The sequence below is a fragment of the Schistocerca piceifrons genome, chromosome 4 (assembly GCF_021461385.2).
Source record: "Schistocerca piceifrons isolate TAMUIC-IGC-003096 chromosome 4, iqSchPice1.1, whole genome shotgun sequence".
NCBI lineage: Eukaryota > Metazoa > Arthropoda > Insecta > Orthoptera > Acrididae > Schistocerca > Schistocerca piceifrons.
In genome coordinates this window covers 157,109,123-157,125,889 of record NC_060141.1, presented here as the reverse complement: position 1 = coordinate 157,125,889, position 16,767 = coordinate 157,109,123, and positions in this window count along the sequence as shown.

Sequence of the window (16,767 nt, the reverse complement as noted above, 5' to 3'; positions counted from 1 at the left end):
TCCTAGACCGGCAAGGGAACTTGCTGTTCCAACAGGACAATGCACGTCCGCATGTATCCCGTGCCACCCAACGTGCTCTAGAAGGTGTAAGTCAACTACCCTGGCCAGCAAGATCTCCGGATCTGTCCCCCATTGAGCATGTTTGGGACTGGATGAAGCGTCGTCTCACGTGGTCTGCACGTCCAGCACGAACGCTGGTCCAACTGAGGCGCCAGGTGGAAATGGCGTGGCAAGCCGTTCCACAGGACTACATCCAGCATCTCTACGATCGTCTCCATGGGAGAATAGCAGCCTGCATTGCTGCGAAAGGTGGATATACACTGTACTAGTGCCGACATTGTGCATGCTCTGTTGCCTGTGTCTATGTGCCTGTGGTTCTGTCAGTGTGATCATGTGATGTATCTGACCCCAGGAATGTGTCAATGAAGTTTCCCCTTCCTGGGACAATGAATTCATGGTGTTCTTATTTCAATTTCCAGGAGTGTAAGTACTGTGCTTGAAGACTTATTTCTGCCCCGGTGTGAGCTGGACAGGAATCCGGTTCCCTTAAGCCTTTCAGAGTCCCCTTTTGGTGAGGTGTATGTCAAGCTGGAGGTTTCTGTAAGCACCAAGCTAGTATTTTACAATTTTTAATCTGGTACTTGAAATCGTTGTTTGTATCATTGAGTATTTGATACAACAACCCTTCCTGGGGCGAGTTGTTGGATCTGGCCTGTAACTAAAGTAGTGTGCTGTCAGCCTTGGTACGCACGTGTGGGTCATGTGTGTGTGTGCGTGTTTGTATTTGCACACTCTCTTACTCGGTGTTGAGGAGCCCTTCGGATTATTGGTGTATTGCGTATTCAAATTACAGTGTCTATTAATCCCTAAGAGGCCCCTCTAAAGGTATGCATTTACTTATTTAAATTTGGTTGTATTATTATTTAATTATTTTTAAATAACTTTGTATATTGTTTATTTTTATATCTATGAAGGTTAACTTGCAATCTTAATGAGCGGGGCGCTCCTATACTGAAGTTTTAATAGTTGGTTTCCTTGAAAATAATCTTTAAATTTCCATTGCTGTATGTTAATTTCTGTCAAACGTGTGGGCTGTTTGTTGTTTGGTATATGTTGGCAGCCTTGTATCAGTAGCCGCTCCTATATTAAATTTTAATTACAGTGTCTATTAATCCCTAAGAGACCCCTGTAAAGGTATGCATTTACTTATTTAAATTTGGTTGCATTGTTATTTAATTATTTTTAAATGACTTTGTATATTGTTTATTTTTATTTCTATGAAGGTTAACTTGCAATCTTAATAAGCGGGGCGCTCCTATACTGAAGTTTTAATAGTTGGTTTCCTTGAAAATAATCTTTAAATTTCCATTGCTGTATGTTAATTTCTGTCAAACGTGTGTGCTGTTTGTTGTTTGGTACATGTTGGCAGCCTTGTATCAGTAGCCGCTCCTATATTAAATTTTAATTACAGTGTCTATTAATCCCTAAGAGGCCCCTGTAAAGGTATGCATTTACTTATTTAAACTTGGTTGCATTATTATTTAATTATTTTTAAATGACTTTGTATATTGTTTATTTTTATTTCTATGAAGGTTAACTTGCAATCTTAATGAGCGGGGCGCTCCTATACTGAAGTTTTAATAGTTGGTTTCCTTGAAAATAATCTTTAAATTTCCATTGCTGTATGATAATTTCTGTCAAACGTGTGTGCTGTTTGTTGTTTGGTATATGTTGGCAGCCTTGTATCAGTAGCCGCTCCTATACTAAATTTTAATAGTTGGCTTCCTTGAAAATAAACCTTAACTGGTTTTTCAAGCACTGCAGTATAATTTCTAACAAACTTGTTTGTTGTTTGGTGTATGTTGGCAGCTTGGTATTAGCGGCGATTGCCACGATGTTGTTCTGCTGGTCCGGAGCAGGGACGCGCTTTCCTTGTATTCCGGCGAGTTTCCCGTCATCGCACGAGGCCTGGGTGTTGGCGCGTCATACGCACTTCTGCGGGTCTCCCGTTCCAGCCTCAACTTGAGCAGTTTTTTATGTCATTCTTCTGGTATCGCACCGCAGCAGTCGCGTCACCGAATTAGAAAGTAATTTACTCAGTGTTTCTGTTATTGTAATGTCCTTGTGGGCGTGTAACGAAAGTCTTCGGGCAAACTGAGCACTGAGTGGCACGTGGTACTTACTGGAATTAAGGAAAACATGGAAGGGAGGACCCACCAACATAACTCTCTTTTCACACAACCTGTTTGTTTAACAATATATAAACTGTGTTTTACAGATAATCAAAGCATTGAAACATAAAATTTTCTTTAACAAAATGAACAAATTTGCAAAAATTCTATTGACCTTAAACCTGAAGTTGAATAAGCTTTTAATCTTTGCAAAAGAAGTCTGAAGTTCTGTATTGCGAAACAGCAAACAATATGACAATGAACATGGCCGGACCTCCAGCTCGCCCGTTATCGGGTGAAACAACAGTGTTTACTACCGCGCTGGACACAGTCTATCTTATTAAATGCCCTTCTGGAACACATGAAACTGTATAAGCACCATTGATGAGGGGAGTGATTCAACTACTCAAAACAGGTGACTTAACTTTTAATTTGAAAGCTGTGTGTCGAAAGGTTCGGGGCTAAAATGTGCACCTGTGCTTAAAGGTTAAACAGTTTAGCAAATAATATGACAATGATAAGGCTTACTTCAACGCAACCAACCTCTTAATTGCAATCGGCAACCAAGATGCGACTGGGTCCCAACCCGTCCATTCTGACAATTTTATTTTGACTGAAGCTCAGAATGGTTCAAATGGCTCTTAGCACTTTGAGACTTAACATCTTAGGTCATCAGTCCCCTAGACGTAGAATTACTTAAACCTAACTAACCTAAGGACAGCACACATCCATGCCCGAGGCAGGTTTCGAACCTGCGACCGTAGCAGCAGCGCGGTTCCAGACTGAAGCGCCTAGAACCTCTCGGCCACAAGCGCCGGCTTTGACTAAAGCCCTGGTGACAGTTGGCTGTTAATATTTTCAAAGTTCAACCGATTGTCAGTTATTAAGACTGCTCTGAAGCAGCGTCTTAAAACATTACTTGTGAACACTTATTACAAGAGAACTCACTCGGCGGAACCACAAGATACACCAATTATGACCCGGTCATTCAAACACGGAAACGAACAGCTTAGTACAACAGGTTATTCAAATTATAATTAATGTCTGAGAAATGCAATTACAATCAAAGAATTGAACCGGTTAACAGCTAAATCTAACCACAAGGTTCCTCTTTAGGCTAATGGCAACCTGTGCCTTAGTGCAATTTTTCCGGCTGTATTTACGACCAGGAGTTGTTTAATTATAACATTAATCATAGGGTACAACCAGAAAGGGAGGGCAATATAATAGCGGGACAAATTTTCAAACGACAGCTAGTGACTTAGTACAATACTACTGCCTATAGTTATGACTAAAGAGCCGACCGGGTAAAATTCTGAGAGTCGGATACAAACCAGAATATAATAAGGGGGGGACATAGACAATGAAACAAACCAACACGAGGATTACAGAATGTCAATCCCCTTTATCAGCAAGCAGTTTCATGGATCCACGGTGCGAAGGAGCGGTTGCCGAGTGGTACTGATGAAAGCCAGGTAGAAGAGGGCAGCCAGGCCAGGAGCGGTCGTCCGACACGAATGTTGAACCAACAGACGGGATGTCGGTCTGCTGCTTGTAGTCGACAATGACCCCCGTAAAGTACTCTGTTATCTTCGCTCTGCGCAGGCCCTCCTTGCGCAGCTCATGGTTTCGGCCGCTCAGACCTCGTTGCCACCTCTTGCCGCGACGCTACCGCCAATCCCCAAACTTCGTGCTTCCCTCTCGGGCCAGCGACCCATACATACAGAGTGTAACGATGATGCATTAATTTGTTCTGAAAGCGGTGCTGTATTCAAGATAATAAAAGCGGGTTAAAAGCTGTGAGCTATCTGGGGAAGTTATCCTTGCATTACTGAGAAACTGTTTCACCAGGTATCTACTTGCTGTTCGAGCGTGTGAATCGCTTGACTGTTGTCCGCTACTGTGTTGCCAACGGACGCGGGACAATGCGTTTGCGCCTCCTGGACCCTGGAGAGTACCTGCTCGTGTACCCTTTGGCATTCTTCCCTCAGCGCTTGGAAATTCGTAAGTAGCTGATCCTCGCTCTCTTTCGATTTCGCATCGCAACTCCGCTTGCCCTGTTCTAAGACTTGCAGACGATCATCGATTTGTTCAAATATCAGTTTTTATTTCACTTGCCAGATTGTTTATTCTTTGTGAATTCTTTGTGAGATATCATCGGACACTCTCTGAATCGACTTGTCGACTTTATTTGTCTGCTGGATTAGTTTTTCGTCTATTTGTTCACCTAGCTCGCGGATCGATTTTTCAGATTTCTGCGTCATTTGTTCCCCTAGCTCACGGATCGATTTTTCAGATTTCTCTGCCTTTTCTTTGTTTTGTTGCAATAAGGCTTTCATGAGTTCTGCCAAATCAATTTGGTTAGTTGGAGGCAAATTAATTTCTGGCTCTGATGTGAGCCCGTTCGTCCTCTTTTGCATTTCCTCTGAAGTATTCCCCATTGCATTTTCGGAACCGTCCGACGCATTAATATTCGAAATCAAATTATCCGCTTGGTCCATGTTGCTTAAGTTGTTGGGCCGTCTACTTTTAGCTTGGTTACGTGTCTGCGTTAGTTCAATTTATATCCGGTATGCAACACACCAATCACAATAAATGTATCCTCCAAAAATTACGACAGTTACACGACAGGTACCCATCCTAGTACGCACTTTTTCACACGCGAAACAAATTTAGATCTTTGATCGAAGTCAGTGCAATTTACAAGCGAGAACAAAAACACACATATAAAACACACAAATATAGAAAACAAAACACCAAGAGAAACAACACAACACCGCTCAACAACGCCGTGAATCTTTTGAAAGTGTGCTCAGAAACAACGTAGAAGTTGTTTGAGCGCTGCAGGGGAAAAAAATTAAGATTATACAACGCTCGCAATCTAACGTTTCAGAGATTCCAGAGTCTAGCGGAGTCACAGAACAGGGTCGCCATGTGTAATGTTTATGCATTAATTTGTTCTCAAAGTGGTGCTGTATTCAAGATAAAAGAAATTGGGTTAAAAGCTGTGAGCTATCTGGGGAAGTTATCCTTGCATTACTGAGCAACTGTTTCACCAGGTATCCAGTCCAGTTTACCAAATTGTCAACCAGACTAACATTAATTATAATCTTTTAATAGTCATCTTACGACAACCAGTGATATATATATATATATATATATATATATATATATATATATATATATAATTTAAATAAAAAGAAATAAATCAGTTTATATTTAGACATTTATTTTAATATCGATCATTGTACCGTTAAAACATCAGCATATTAAACTTGATTCATAACTAGACCGGTGCCTTATTTAGGGTTACGAAAATGTGAGTTTGTAATCTTATGGAACACATCAAATATGGAGCGAAGATTGGGAGATTGCATACAACACTGCATTCATAAAATAACACACGAAGAACGTTGCAACATCTGCAAGAGGAAATTAACGACAACCAACCGATTCAATTTTCACCCAAAGAAGCTACGTTCGTAGCGCAATCCTGTCTGTCACGAAATTACCACACACTGGTATACTAAATTGATACTAACTCTCTGTTAAATCTTCCCGAAAAGAAGAGCTGAGGGCTACTTTGATGCTTACACCACATGCTTAACGTGGTCAACTTGGTTTACACAAAGAGTGTAACTCCACGATAATTTTGATAATTAAAATAAATTACATCGAAACGCAATTTACAAAAGAAAAACCTCGAACTGGTTACTATCGTCTTACTATTAACCTGATGGGTCAAACAATTGTATAAGTACGTGGTACTGGTCTCACAAAGTACACCCCACTTGGGTTGAACATAAAGAAAAGTAGCTATATTGAAAAATATTGTCAAGACGAGATGTTATAGTCTCAAGCACATTCGCATTTAAGATTGATGACCTTAGTTAGAGTTACGGATCATCCACACGTGGTTCCACTTTACTCACAAACTTGTGACAGAGCAACTACTGGAGGATATTCTGAACTTCACACTCGAATTACACTGCGTTGCAATTTAAGATAACATTAAATATTTCAGATCTAAACCTGAAATAAAGGTGATTAAATTTTCAGTTAGGCTGAACTTTAGAAATCCATTGTCCTACGGACTTAGCAGAGGCGCGCTGAGTCGGAGATCTTACCACTTCAGACGTTCGCCGCGGAACAGACTGCTGTGGGCCTCTACCAAGGGTGCTACCAGATACAGAACGGTAGTGACCAGAGAGGCAGCTTCTTATACCAACAAGATAAGGGATGGACAGGACCATACTAAGAATAGAAACCTCTTTGCTTTTAGAAAGCGTAGCTACCTGTTCCGACGTTGGTCCTACTGTTCTCTAGCAGACAGGCTTGTCTGCTACCATCAAACATGCAACTAGAAATACATTTGCTCATTCATCGTTTCACACAGAAGGGAAGGGGGATGACAGTATCTTATCATATACAGTATATAAAAGAAAGCGGATGTAGGTTCCGTATGAGACTGTCTGACATGAATTACATATAAACTGTGTTTTAAAGTGTAGTAGTGTGACAGATCGTTCTTGATTATGTGTAAAAGTAACACGTTCCACTGCTCAGTCTCCTCCCAGATAGTCAGAAACACCAAAGAAAATTTAGAAGTGGAATGTATGCCGTAAATGACAACAGTTTTAAAAAATTAACATGAAAGGAATCCAACAGAGACCTTTCAAGGGTGTTGCAAAAATGTGTGTGAAATCTTATGGGACTTAATTGCTAAGGTCATCAGTCCCGAATCTTACACACTACTTAACCTAAATTATACTAAGGACAAACACACACACCCATGCCCGAGGGAGGACTCGAACCTCCGCCGGGTCCATTCGCACAGTCCATGACTGCAGTGCCTAAGACCGCTCGGCTAATCCCGCGTGGCAGAGTGTTTCACTAAATGTGTTTGCCTCTGTAAGTTACCAAGTAATAGGCGACGGAAAATTTATTGCGGTAGGTCACCATAAGAAACGTTACACTGTCTGCGGAGCTATGAACATCGTTTATTGTGTTATTATCCAAAGAGCTACAATTTTTTAAATGGAACAATAGTTGTTTCTATCATGCACTGGAATCAGGGACTCAATATACCACAGTTAGTGACATCGGATGAAGATGGCATACACGAACAACGAGTATGCTGACATGTTGCTGATGCTCGGAGAGTGCCGACACGATGCCTCTGAAGTAGCCATGGCGTACGTCGTGAGATGTCCTAGGCGAAGAGCTCCGGCAGCCATTACGTTTTTATGTGCCGAACAACGACTTCGGTAAACAGGCAGCTTGGTAATGCACCACAGTAACAGACGAAGAACTGCAAGAAGTGAGGAGACGGAGGTGTTTGTATTAGCTGCAGTACACCACGATCCACATGTCAGGTTACGGGCCGTTGCTGCAGTCGCTGGTGTCAGTCTCACATCTGTGTGGCGTATAGTACACGGCCACAGGTTTCACCCGTACCACCTGTCACTGACCCAGGAGCTGCATGGGAACGATTTCCGTGCGAGAGTTACATTCTGTGAATGGTCCATGCGTACTTTTACAAGATGTTACGTTCTCTGATGAGTTCACGTTCAAAAATTATGGTGCAGTGAATCGCCATAACGTGCGCTATTGGACGCAGACAATTCTTTGTGGGTACGACCTGTCGACCGTCAACGAAGGTGGTCTATTAATGTATGGTGTGGAATCCTTGGGGATGAAATCATCGGTCCACACTGCTTCCCAGGTACACTGTCAGCTGAGTTACATCGCACGTTTATAATCGACAGTTTGGGTCTCCTTGAACATGTGTGTCTACACACGAGAGTCCATATGTGGATGCAACACGATGGTCACGAAGTCCATTCTGCGCATGCTGTTGTGGAAGAACTAAACAACAGGTTGGCAGGAAGGTGGTTGGGGCGCCATGGTCCTCATTCATGGCCCGCAAGATCGCCCGATTTAACACCATTAGATTTCTTTTTGTGGGGATATCTAAAGGATCGAGTTTATGGCACTGAGCCCACATACTCAGACGATCTAAAGCGGCGCGTCGAGGACGCATGTTGCTCCGTGACACCGGTGATATTACATCTCGTCCTCAGATCCTTTAGAAGGCACATAGCATTGTGCATTCTGGAACATGGACACACATTTGAACATCTCATTTAAATGAACTTTCCACCGCCAGAACATCCAGCACCCACCACACAGCCATGTACAATGTACAGCGTGTGGTATCTGCCCTGAAACTTTGAAGCGTTGTAGCTCCCAAACTAAAAGTGATAGGAATGTACTTCAAATTGATGTATAGACAGCTGGTGTTACTGATTCCAGTGCTTGATAGAAGCAACTATTGTCCCATTTAAAAAATCGTTTCTTGTTGCTGTAACTCTTTGGATAATAACACAATAAACGATGTTCATAGCTCCGCAGACAGTGTAACCTTTCTTATGGTGATCTACCGCAATAAACATTTCCGTCATCTATTACTCCGTAACTTACGGACGCAAACACATTTAGTGAAACACCCTGTCTATACCGGTAAGCAAAGACCTTCTAAGGACACAACTCTCCCTCATAGATATTGGCAATGGGGCCACATATAGGGTGAATTACCTAACGTTACCGCTGGATATATTTCGTAAACCACATTAAATACTGACGAACCGATTCCACAGATCGAACGTGAGGAGAGAGGCTAGTGTAATTGTTTAATACAAACCATACAAAAATGCACGGAAGTATGTTTTTTAACACAAACCTACGTTTTTTTTAAAATGGAACCACGTTAGTTTTGTTAGCACATCTGAACATATAAACAAATACGTAATCAGTGCTGTTTGTTGCATTGTAAAATGTTAATTACATCCGGAGATATTGTAACCTAAAGTTGACGCTTGAAACCTCCGACGTTCAGTTGCGTGTTGTAACAAACACGGGCCACGGTCGGCGAGCAGCATCTGCAGGGACATGTTTACGATGATGACCGTTTTTAAGAGTGTGGCTGTAATGCACTGTTGTGGTTTGGTCTAGCTGTCGCGGTGTCCGCATGTAGCGCTTGCTGCTATTGTTATTCTGCATTCGTCTCCGCACGCAGACCAACTGTAGTACACCGTGTTACCAGACGTCTGTGATAGTGTAGTGTTGTAGGAACTGTGACCATGGTGTATTCGAACTCTGAAAAGGCGGAGATGATACTCATCTATGGCGAGTGTCGACGAAATGCAGCTGAAGCCTGCAGGGTGTATGCAGAACGGTACCCGGACAGAGAGCATCCAACGTGCCGCACATTGCGAAACATCTACCGCCAACTGTATGCAACAGGTATGGTCGTAGCACGCAAACGGGTCCGTAACAGGCCCGTCACAGGAGAAGCGGGAGCAGTTCGTGTGTTAGCTGCTGTTGCCATGAACCCACACATGAGTACACGGGACTCTGCGAGAGCCGGTGGACTGAGTCAAAGTAGTGTCATGCGCATACTGCATCGTCACCGCTTTCACCCGTTTCATGTGTCGCTACATCAGCAATTACATGGTGATGACTTTAATCATCGAGTGCAATTCTGTCAATCGGCATTAACAGAGAATGCGTTGCAGTTCTACCTGTTTACCGATGAAGCGGGTTTCACAAACCACGGGGCAGTGAATCTACGGAACATGCATTACTGGTCCGTGGACAATTCTCGCTGGCTCAGACAGGTAGAGCGACAGCGACCGTAGACTGTAAATGTATGGTGCGGAATCATTGGCGCCCACCTCATTGGTCCTTACTTCATTGCAGGGGCCCAAACAGCTGCAACATACATCGCGTCTGTACAGAATGATCTGCCAACGTTGCTCGAAAATGTCCCACGGAAACGCGTCGACGTATGTGGTATCAGCATGATGGTGCACCTGCACATTCCGCAATTAACACTAGGCTGACCCTTGACAGGACGTTCGACGGGCGTTTCGTAGGACGTGGAGGACGCATAAATTGCCCAGCCCGTTCTCCTGATCTTACACCTCTAAACTTCTTTCTGTGGGGTACGTTAAAGGAGAATGTGTACCGTGATGTGCCTACAACCCCAGAGGATATGAAACAACCTATTGTGACAGCCTACGGTGACATTACACCAGATGTACTGCGGCGAGTGCGACATTCGTTACGCCAGAGATTGCAATTGTGTGCAGCAAATGATGGCCACCACATTGAACATCAATTGGCCTGACATGTCGGGACACACTCTATTCCACTCCGTAATTGAAAACGGAAACCACGTGTGTACGTGTACCTCTCCCCTCACGGTAATGTACATGTGCGTCAGTGAAAAAGACCAATAAAAAGGTGTTAGCATGTGGACGTAATGTGCTGTTCCAGTCTCTTCTGTACCTAAGGTCCATCACCGTTCCCTTTGGATACCTACGTAATTCGGTGCTCTCCGATACACACGATCGAACAGCGGAGGAGTGGTACTCAAGCGTCAAATTTAGGTTGCAATATCTCCGGATGTAATTAACATTTTACAATGCAACAAACGGCACTGATTACGTATTTGTTTATATGTTCAGATGTGCTAACAAAACTAACGGGGTTTCATTTAAAAAAACGTAGGTTTGTGTTAAAAACATACTTCCGTGCATTTTTTTATGGTTTGTATTAACCAATTACACTAGCCCCTCTCCTCACGTTCGGTCTGTGGAATCGATTCGTCAGTATTTGATGTGGTTTACGAATTATATCCAGCGGTAATGTTAGGTGACTCACAGTATATATATATATATATATATATATATATATATATATAAAGATGGTACCTGTTCTCTCGGACTGCCGAGAGAACAGACACCATCCGTGACCGTGCAACTCGTTAGAATGAAATTATAATTAAATCAATACAATGAATTGATTACCCTTAGCTGTATCCAGGCGTTGATATACGTCAACGGGAACAATTGAAAATGTGTGCCCCGACCAGGACTAGAACCCGCGATCTCCTGCTTACATGGTAGACGCTCTATCCATTTTTTTCGGTAAGTTCGTTTTGTTGATCCTCCCACTCAGTTTTCTTTTATTACAGAGGCCAACCAGCTCTCTGACCGAACACGCTGGGTTACCCTACCGGCAGCCATCTGAGCCACCGAGGACACAGAACATAATGCGACTACAGGGATTTATCTCTTGCACGCCTCCCGTGAGACCCACATTTCCAACTTATTGTCCCATACTATATTCGAAGTGCCCCTGCCCATTGCACTCATTAATCGCGGCTTGACGTATATCAACGCCTGGATGCAGCTAAGGGTATTCATTTCATTTTATTGATATAATTGTAATGCCATACAGAACAGCTTACTAACGCAATGGCGCCATGACTCATTCAGTTTCTTAATTTCTAAAAAAAAGTGTGTGCGGGGAGGTGGGGGGTGGGGAGGGGGGGAGGCGGTAGTAAATTGTCATTATCATTTTAATAGTGTTTTAGCGCCCAGCAGTTTATTTAAGTAGTCAACTTCATTTTTGTGTAACAGGCTTGTCCTCAGTCAGTAAGGTAGTGCTGTTTGTTTCGGTTTTATACTCGTGGATAGCATTTGGTCAGCTTGGTCACATCTTGTCTACATGAGAGCAGAATAGCCAGTGAAGACGCATTCATTTTAATGTCTTTTATTTAGCGATTGTTGAAATATTCAAGTCGTGCTGTGGGATTAGTCTACAATTTTGATGCTAGTCGCACGGACGGAGTGCCGCAGCTGATTATTTAATCAGTTAACTGTTTGTAATCGGGTTACCATTGTATTGGGCAGATGACATGTTATTCGAGTGCTATTTGTGATTTTATGTATAATTCAAACGTCCTTAACTATTTGTATGTATTTGTAAAGAATCTTGGTAACTGTTAGATTATGACAGAATTGTTATTAAATAAAATATTTTTTTGGAAATAATAAATCATGCATCAAGCTGGTCCACTCTTCCACGCGTTTTCCTTAAATTAATCCCGATCCTTGACCTGGGTCTCAATTCGTAGCCGCAGAGCGTGGTTGCGTTCCGTTTGGCAGGGAAGGGATGGAGGTTAGAGTTGTCTACCCTTTGACGTCATTTGTCGTTCCTTTTTGTTACTGTACTAACACTTTTGTCATTCCTTGAATTATTATATTAACACTTTTGGTTGTTTTCATGGAGTCACTACCTATCATGGATTCCATGGGCTTCCCCGGAATTTCGCATCTTAAGAGGGAGCATCTACAATATGAATTAAAGTTTGGTGACCTGCCTATAGAAAGCAGCGTCCCAGAACTGGCAGCCAGATTGCTCGCCGCAGTGGACTGTCCGCTCTGCCTTGCTTCGGACACCGTTGAGCAGGTAGGTGCCTCTCTTCCTTTTATTGCAGCCACGTTAGATGACGTGCAACATAATGTGTCTTTCCTGGAGAGTAGCCAACCCACATTTAAGCAGTCTTGCACGATCCAGGCTCACCTCGCACATTACCAGAATCGCTCGATGGATATCAATCACACTGAAGTTAAGGATTCGGAGAAGCAAGGTGTTGACCAGTTACTTAACCGGGTAAGGGATCTGCAAGTTAAGGTGGATCATTGACCTTAGAGAGCGAGGGGGCGAAGGAAGTTTTAAGTCGTAATCAAGTGCAGCAAGTGCTGTGGCTGGCTGCTTATACGTTTTGACTCTCATTCTGATACCCTGCACATACTGCAGCACGTGATCCTCTCGTTGCTTTTTTTCCCCCATCAGTCTACTGACTGGTTTGATGCGTCTCACGCCGAATTCGTCTCCTGCGCCAACCTCCTCATCTCAGAGTAGCACTTGTAACCTACGTCCTCAATTATTTGCTGGCTGTACTCCAATCTCTGCCTTCCTCCACAGTTTTTGCCCTCTATAGCTCCCTCTAGTACCGTGAAAGCCATTCCCTGACGTCTTAACAGATGTCCCATCATATTGTCTCTTCTCCTTTGTCAGTGTTTTCCACATATTCCTTTCCTCTCCGATTTTGTGCATAAAATCCTAATTCCTTACCTCGTCAGTCCACCTAATTTTCATTATTCGTCTGTGGCACCATATCTCAAATGCTTCGATTCTCTTCCGTTCCGGTTTTCCCATAGTCCATGTTTCACTACCATATAATGCTGTACTCGAGACGTTTCTCTTGGTCAGCAATGCTCTTCTTGCCAATGCTAGTCTGCTTTTGATGTTGTCTTTGCTCCGTCCGTCATTGGTTATTTTGATGCCGAGGTAGCAGAATTCATCTACTTCGTGACCATTAATCCTGATTTTAAGTTTCTTGCTGTTCTCATTTCTGCTGCTTCTCATCAGTTACGTCTTCCTTCGATTTACTCTCAGTCCATATTCTGTACTCGTTAGATTGTTCACACCGTTCAGCAGATCCTGTAATTATTCTTCGCTTTCACTCAGGATAGCAATGTCATCAGCGAATCGTATCATTCATATCCTTTCACCTTCAATTTTAATTCCGCTCCTGAACCTTTTGTTTATTCTCATCATTGCTTCCTCGATGTACACATTGAATATTAGGTGCGAAAGGCTACATCCTTGTCTTACACCCTTTTTAATACGAGCACTTCGTTCTTGGTCCTCCACTCTTATTATTCCCTCTGTCCGCCCCCGGTAGCTGAGTGGTCAGCGCGACAGAGTGTCAATCTAAAGGGCCCGGGTTCGATGCCCGGCTGTGCCGGAGATTTTCTCCGCTCGGGGACTGAGTGTTGTGTTGTCCTAATCATCATCATTTCATCCCCATCGACGCGAAAGTCGCCGAAGTGGCGTCAAATCGAAAGACTTCCACCAGGTGAGCGGTCTACCCGACGGGAGGCCCTAGTCACACGACATTTCAGTTCATTATTCCCTCTTGGCTGTTGTACATGTTGTATGTGACCCGTCTCTCCCTATAGCTTACCCCTACTTTTTTCAGAATTTCGAACATCTTGCACCATTTTACATTGTCGAACGCTTTTTCCAGGTCGACATATCCTATGAAAGTGACTTGACTTTTCTTTAGTCTTGCTTCCACTATTAACCACAACGTCAGAATTGCCTCTCTCGTGCCTTTTCCTTTCCTAAAGCCAATCTGATCGTCATCTACTGCATCCTCAATTTTCGTTTCCATTCTTCTGTATATTATTCTTGTTAGCAACTTAGATGCATGAGCTGTTAAGCTGATTCTGCGGTAGTTCACGCACATGTCACTCTTGCTGTCATCGGAATTGTGTGGATGATGCTTTTCCGCAAGTCAGATGGTATGCTGCCAGACTCATACATTCTACACACCAACGTGAATAGCCGTTTTGTTGCCACTTCGACCAATGATCTGAGGAATTACGGTAGAATGTTATCTATCCCTTCTAAAACTCTCCTAAAATCTGATTCTAATACTGGATCCCCTACCTCTTCTAAAACGACTCCTGTTTTAACTTCTATCACATCAGACAAATATACCCCCTCACAGAGGCTTTCAATGTATTCTTTCCACCTATCCGCTCTTTCCTCTGCATTTAACAGTGGAATTCCCGTTGCACTCTTAATGTTACCACCCATGCTTTTAATATCATGGAAGGTTGTTTTGACTTTCATGTATGCTGAATCTGTCCTTTCAACGATAATTTCTTTTTCTATTTTTTCACATTTATCATGAAGCCATTTCGTCTTAGTTTCTATGCACTTCCTATTTATTTCATTCCTCAGTGACTTCTATTTCTTTATTTCTGAGTTTCCCGACCATTTTTTAACGTCCTTCTTTCATCGATTAGCTAAAGTATTTCTTCTGTTACCCATGGTTTCTTCGCATTTACCTTCTTTGTACCTATGTTTTCCTTTCCAACTTCTGTGATGGCCCTTTTTAGAGATTCCTCTTCTACAGTATCGCCTACTGAGCTATTCCTCATTGCCGTGTCTATAACCTTAAAGAACTTCAAGCGTATCTCGTCATTCCTTAGTACTTCCGTATACCACTTCTTTGCGTGTTGATTCTTGTCTGATTTCGCAATCTGTACCTGACCATGATGTAATCTAACTGAGATCTTCCCGTATCTCCCGGCCTTTTTCAAGTATACCTCTTTCTCTTGTGATTCTTGAACAGAGTACTCGCTATTACAAGCTGAAATTTATTACAGAACTCAATTAGTCTTTCTCCTCTCTCATTCCTTGTCCCAAGCCATTATTCTCCTGTAACCGTTTCTTCTACTCTTTGATCTACAACTAAATTCCAGTCCTCCATGATTATTAGATTTTCATCTCTCCTTATGTACTGTATTACCCTTTTAATATCCTCGTATACTTTCTCTGTCTCTTCATCTTTAGCTTGCGATGTCGGCATGTCTATCTGAACTGTCGTTGTCGGTGTTGGATTGCTGTCGATTCTGATAAAACCAACCCCATCACTGAACTGTCCACAGTAACACACTCTTTGCCCTATCTTTCTCTTCATAACGAATCCTACTGTTGTTGACATTACCCTATACTCATCTGACAGAAATCCTTGTCTTCTTTCCATTTCACTTCACTGACCCTTACTATACCTAGATTTAGCTTTTGTATTTCCCTTTTCAGATTTTCTGGTTTCCCTACCACGTTCAAGTTTCTGACATCCACTCTCCGACTCGTAGAATGTTATCCTTTCGTTGATTATTCAGTCTTTTTCTCATGGCAGCCTCCCCCTTGGCAGTCCCCTTCCTGAGATCCGAATGGGGGACTGTTCCGAAATCTATTGCCGATGGACAGATCGCAATCACAATTTTTCAGTTACAGGCCACATATCCTGTCGATACACATTACGTTTCTTTCATGGAGGGTTTCCATTCTGCATCCTCATGCCGTTAACCATTGCTGATTCTTCCGCCTAGGACGAGAGAGTGCCTGAACCTCTGTCCGCTCTTTCGACCTCTTTGACAAGGCCGTTGGCAGAATGAGGGTGACTTCTTCTGCTGATTATTAATGAAAAATTAAGGGATGGGGGGTTTAGAACATGGGGTCGAGGACGTTTTGATGACTGATAAAAGACGCTACCCCCAGATCACGGGTGCTCTCCCTTGCTTTATCCGTTAACAAAAGGGACACCGAGTATCTTAGTCTCTGAAACTCTGAGACATCAGGATTTCATAGGAGAGCTCAGTATTCGAATTATAGGCAGAAAATTGTCGGCGCGTATGCACAGTGAATATGAGCAGAGCTATTATTGACGGGTGCAGACATCTTCCGAAACATTGAGGCATTATGTTGAACGAGTGCATATTGCCATGTCAGTACTCGATATGAGGGTTACCGAATCTGATAGCATCTCCAATATTTTAGAAGGCATGCGTCTAGAGGATCGGAATTGCTAGAACTGCTAGAGTCAATTGAGGCACTGACCTCTTCTGACGAGCAGCGCGGGTCAAATGGAAGTCTACTGTCGACATCTTTTATTTCCATGGGTAACAAACCACGATCCAAATCTGACTGGACCGGTCACAAGAGTTGTTTCCCCTGCAGTGCGAATCACCATCTTTTGTGTGAGTGCCCTGTTGTGAGAAGCTCCAGGCTTAAGAGACGACGCCATGAGGTGGGAGATCGAACTTGTCAGAGGAGGCTACCGTTTAGATGTACGCGTATTCGTGCTAATGAAAGAGTTTTC